Below are 6,102 nucleotides of genomic sequence, written 5' to 3'. Positions count from 1 at the left end.
GATCGAGATTCGCCTGCTTCCAAGCAACCAATGGCGTTGTTGCATTGTGCTTCAGTTAGTCTTGGCGTAACTGTATTGCGTGTCGGTGGCTTAACACTGAGCTATGGAAACCGAGAACCCGTCACTTTTATAGGGATTTTGCACATGTTGCATTTGCAGAACATGCAGATCTCTCAAACAAATTTATTGGACAAGCATGCGTTTTGGCGAAAAATCTGATGTTTTCCTCCGTTTTCAAAGTGCACAACTTTTATTGTCATTTTGGTCTGACAATCAGTGCCTTAACACGTGTAACATCACATACTCTGAGCTTGTAACGTTATTACATATATTTCTCTTTAAAATAACAAAAATATCCCTTTTGCATTTTTTTTTTGAAGAGTATATATATATATGTGTGTGTGTGTGAAATGAAAACGTAATTTATGTTTCTGGATGTTTTCTTGCTTCACAACATGTATCACATTACATGAGAAACCAGGTGCAACATAGAAAATTAATGAAAAGTACCAGTTTGATAAAAAAGAAAAGTTAACAGTTATGTTGAAACTTTTGATGCAATATTACTAAGGCATATTGCCAGAATTATTTTTTGTTGCAATGTATTTCATCAAATCTTTGCTTACCAAGATAATTTTGACCAGGTTTAATTTTGGTTGCTTGGGTAATGTTTAGGCAGATCGTAAATCTTTATCCAGTCAGAAAGACTAGTGTTATAACAATTAGGGTGTTTATGGCTCTAGTGTTGGTTGTATTTAATGGTGATATTTTGATAGCTTGGCCTCAAAGAATATGATAGGCAAGATAAAACTTGTCAGTGTGCCTAGTGACTGTTTGAAAAACTTGAATTATAGTGTAATATAGGGATAATCTATATATATATATATATACACACATCCCAAAACAAAGTTGTTATAAGTTTACCTTGAATGTCATTCATACTTCTATTAATATCTGATGTTTATTACTAAGTTTCATGATTGTTTTAGCTGTAAATAGAACTTGGTTTGACACACTTGTCTCAAAATAAAAACAGTTGGAAGACAATGTTTAACTTGTGCTTAAATTGGCAATGACGTACGTAACCAGGTAATTCAAGTACTTGTTATGGTAAATCATTTGGGTATAAAAAGTTTCAAAATGTTAACTTTGACAAAATATGGGAAAAGTAGTAGTGATAGCAATTGGAAAGAGACAGTTCAAACAGTCCTACATTATTGATTTGACATATAGATTAAAATTCAGAGTTTAAGCAATAGTCTGTTTAATTTACATAAGAAAGGCTCAGGGTACATATTGTGTTTGATAGGAAAGCACTGTTTTCAAATTTATAATTATATTGAATCGAGCTGAGTAATTCAGTGGCATGGCTGTAAACTTTAATTTCAGTTACCTTTTGTAACTAGAAAAGTCAGTAACAGAAAATTTTAAAACGTCATCTGTATTACTGATTTTTATATGCAATGACCATTATTACATGTAAACAAAATAAATTACATTCATGGCAAACAATAATGCATTTAACTGACAGCAAACATAGTATGAGCTGTTAGATTCACTGGTATATGTTAGTGCATTTTGAGGTACTGAAATTTAATTTTAATGAATTTATTGTACTTCTGAAAATAAAGAGGGGGAGGGATAAGTTAGTTGTAGAATGTGTCATTATTGAATTTTCTGTTTAATTAGAAAGTCATAGACTGTACTCTGGTGTTTTTATGTCCATCAGTTAAAGATGATTTGTGTAATTTATTTATTTGTTGAAAGGAAAGTAGCATCTCCTAAACAAAAATATACACACATCTGAATAATACTGATAGTTTGATGTGAAGTTATGCAACTGATGATGCCATTCTTGGTGGAAATTTGTGCTCAAAGTGACTGTGCTGAATTCTTAGCCCCCACTGAAACTATAGTCCAAGTGAATTTGGAGTACATGGCCACCCTGAACAAGTTAAAACCAGAAATATTGCACATATTTTGGGACAAGAAAGCATAACACTGGAAAACATGTTAATGGTTACAATTATGGAGCAAGATAGATATCTAACCTTTAGCCATGCACATTCCTAAATAAATGGACGTGATCACAAATTGGTCATGTGGGAACAGCTGCACAAGAAGACGATGATTTGGCTGAAGGACAACATGAAGTATTGGCTAATGGAAAGATTTCATGTTTAGTGTAATGGATTGGTGATATCAAAAATTTGGCTGGGGAAATTACATGTAAGGTGAAAATGAAGTGTAGGTAACTTAAAAATTAATATAACAAATTCTTTGTATTATACTGACAGAGTAGCATAAATATGAACACACAGGCACAGTTAATTCAAACCTGTAATGATTAAATTGTAAATAGAGTACCCCCATTAACCAAAAATACAAATGAAAAGATGTTTGGCCATACGTTCCACACAGGTCACTGTACAATTCATTTTTATAAACAAAACCACAATGACAAGGGCAATAGATATTTACTGTTTGGGAAGTGGTAATAGTCATTTAATAGTTGAATGTTTCAGAATGTTCATATTCCATTTTTAACAAGCCATATTAAACATGATAAAAGTTAAGATACAAATATTTCTGAAATTATATCACTACAAGTTAGTAAGTGAGGTGTTAGCTTTGGTGCAGTGAAGTTTTTTGTAAACTTTTTGCTGGTTTTTCTGGTATGTCAATGTGTACTGCAATGAAATTCTTTATAACTACTTGGTTGGCATCCCAGTTTGCATATTTGTACTGCAGTAAAGTTATTTTCAAGCATTTTATAATGCCAATTTGTACTGCTAATAAGATTTGTTTATTTAATTTGGTTTTCTTTCATTTTGTATATGGTCTACAGTGAAGCAGTGTAAGTAATATATTTGTCTTTTCTGCAGTTGAAACATATTTTGTAATGGGAATTTTATCAATATTTATTGGCTTCTGTGTAATACAATGCCAAAGTGTACTGCAATTAAGCTTTTTCTAAATATTTTGATGGTTTCATTTGTCTGCTAACGTGTACTACAATAAAGATCCTTGCAATTAAACTGTTAGCTTTTCTTCATGCATGTTAGTACTGCAATGAGGTTGTTTGTAAATAATGTGTTAGATTCCTGACAATGTCAGTGTACTATTGTTAGTAATGTGTTGGTTTTACTAGAGTGTCAAAGAGTAGTGGAGTGAGGCTCATTTTAAACATTTTGCTGATTTGTTGACGTGTACTGCAATGAAGCTGATATTTACTACTTTGTTGGCTTTCTTGCTTGGTTGGATACGTGTACTGCAATGTAACTGCTTTGTTGGCTTCCCTGTCTGCATATTTATGGGTTAGTAAAGTGTTGTTTTTTCACATTTTGTTGGCTTCCATGCAGTGAGAACGAGAATTCTTTTTGTAGGTTTTTTGTCACCTTGCTGTGCAGATATACTGAGATCAGTCTGTAACAAATGGGCACATAGGCTAGTCGTTAGAGATTGACTTTACCCTCAGCCAAAATATATTTATATCAAATCCAAGTATACAGCCACGAGTGCAGTACCCAAGTCTCTAACTCGGTGAAGTTTACAATTAGAATAAAAAATTGACTGTGAGACTTAGGTTCGAATACAACAACACTTTAATTCACTATATAAAGATACACGGCCACATCAAAATCACTGAAAGTATCTTGGAACAAATTACTATCAAATTTATCAATTCTGTAATTGTTCTTCTATTAAATTTTCCATAACATCCATTAAATCACTTAATACTACCGTAAGTTACCAACTGGCACATTGATTGAAATTGCTCATTCATATATTAATGTTAAACATTGCACAGTCAATATGAATTATGTTATTTGTTTCTAAGAAGAGACAGCAGTAATTTACTTTCTTACAGTTAAAGCAGGAAACGTTATGTACTTGCAGCATGGTTGTAAACATGTTTAACTTTTCAGTTCTGAAGAAAGAGACTTCTAAACTGGTGAGAACTAACTTTTCTGGTATAAAACATGGGTTCTTACACTAATATGTTTTTCATATCCTTACGACTTTCCAAATAAAAGTACATGTCTACCTGTAAGTAGATCTGACTCTCAAATGGTTAATTTTTGTTGCAAACTCATCGTGATTCTCAGAACCAGAAACAAAACTGCTTTGATAATTGGTTATAACTGAAGACGGTAAATTAATAGTTATTTGCTTGTATCTCACATTTTTTATATGGACATTACACCGAAGCTCCGATTCAACCTCGTTTTTAGTAACTATGTCAATGTGAACTTTTCTTGTAGCTTTCCTTCTACTACAGTGGCGTCAGTCTATAGATAGCTCTTTGTAACCAATTTCTTGCCTTCTTTGTAGTTGCAACGTGTAATGCAGCGAGGCTTTTTGTAAATGCTTCCCTGCATTAGGAACAAGTAGTGAATTGTAGAGTTCTGTAGCAACTTTGTTGGTTTCTATGCAGTACCAATGTTTCACGATAACGAGAAACTCATTTGAAGTGAAAATGTACTCTCAAGACGGCTGATATGGGTATTAAAACTTTAAAATAATGTTGTTCTGTACTTTATTTTAATTAAAGTTTTAATATCCATACCAGCCGTCTTGAGAGTATCAATGTTTATTATAGTGAAACTGTTTTAATTATGGTTTTGGCTTCACTGCAGTGAAGCATTTTGTAAAACCTTGTTGGTTTTCTTATAGTGCCGATATTTACTACAGTGAAACTGTTTGTATGCATTTTCTCGGCTACACTGCATGGCTAATTTATACTCTTCATAAGAGTTTCCAACTATTTTATTAACTTGCTTTTAATGTTCTATAATATGTTGGCGTTCCTGTACTACCAAAGTGCCCTGCATGTAAACTGTTTGTAAGTAGTGTGGTCGACTTTAGCGAAGCGTTTGTATAATTTATTGTTGGTTTGCCTGCAGCGATAACATGTTCTGCAGTGAAGATTTTGCTATTTTTTTCATTTTTCCCTTTTAGTGCCAACACGTGTACTGCACTAGCGCTGTTTGTAACTATTTTGTTGGCTTCCTTGCTTGCAAATTGTACTGTAGTGAAGTTTTCTCTAGCAACTGTTTTGATTTCCATGTATCAAGTCATCCCATGAGTTATGTCCGAAAATATAATGCAGAAAGTGCATCATCATTTCTTTGTAGAAGGCTTAATGATTAAAATATATAGTAGAACTTCTATAAAAATGTTCAGACAAATAAAGAAAACTAACCCAACTCCACTTTTTCAAATAATTAATCAAATAAACCTTTATGAAGATGGGTGTGTCTGAGGAGCATATCAGGCATATAATGCTTTATGAGTTTAAAAGAGGCAATAGTGCAGCAGAAACTACACGAAACATTCAAAATGTTTATGGTGCGGAGTCTCTCAATGAAGGTAAACGTCGAAGGTGGTTTCAAAGGTTCAGATCAGATGACTACAGCTTAAGTGATGCGTCACGTTCAGGTCGTCTTGTTGAGTTTAATGATGACTTACCGCTGGCTGCACTTGACTAAGATAGTACTGCAAAAGTTGAAGAACAAGGACAGAAGTTTAATTCAACACATTCAACAGTTCACCGACATCTGCAACAGCTTGGAAAGGTGTCAAAACTTGGAAAATGGGTCCCCCATGATTTGACAGAAGCCAACCTAAGAGCAACTCTTGTGAATGTAACTCACCTTTTTTGGACAAGTTAGTGACTGGGGATGAAAAATGGATATTTTATAAAAATGCTAAGCGCCGCAGACAATGGCTCTCTGCAGATAAACTGGCTAAAGCACAGCCCAAAATGGACCTCCACCCTAGGAAAGTATTATTAAGCGTTTGGTGGGATATTGTTGGTGTGATTCACTTTGAGTTGCTGCTACTCAATGTAACGATTACATCAGACTTCTGTTGTTAACAGTTAGAGTGCTTGAATGTTGCACTGAAAGATAAAAAAAAAAAAAAGGCTTTGATCAATCGTAAAAGTGTTTTGTCTTACACCAGAATAATGCACGGCCCCATACACCAAGGATCACATTTGCAGAGATTGAAGAGCTAGACTGGGAAAACTTCCACATCTTTCTTATTCTCTAGATCTTGCCTCATCTTACTGTCATTTATTCCGAAGTTTGCAGAACT

The 6,102-nt window shown here is 33.8% G+C and overlaps 1 long non-coding RNA gene across 1 annotated transcript in view; it reads right to left on the bottom strand.

The window, feature by feature from the left end:
- Positions 1-3,582: 3,582 nt before the first annotated feature.
- Positions 3,583-6,102, bottom strand: part of LOC143226307 (uncharacterized) — a 37,744-nt gene continuing 35,224 nt past the window's right edge. The window contains exon 2 of the long non-coding RNA XR_013014542.1: positions 3,583-5,499. This is a non-coding gene — a long non-coding RNA (uncharacterized LOC143226307). The remainder of the gene's footprint in view (positions 5,500-6,102) is intronic.

This window comes from Tachypleus tridentatus, chromosome 9 (genome assembly GCF_004210375.1).
Source record: "Tachypleus tridentatus isolate NWPU-2018 chromosome 9, ASM421037v1, whole genome shotgun sequence".
NCBI lineage: Eukaryota > Metazoa > Arthropoda > Merostomata > Xiphosura > Limulidae > Tachypleus > Tachypleus tridentatus.
The sequence above is the reverse complement of the archived record's forward strand: the minus strand, read 5'-3'. Positions and strand labels throughout refer to the sequence as shown.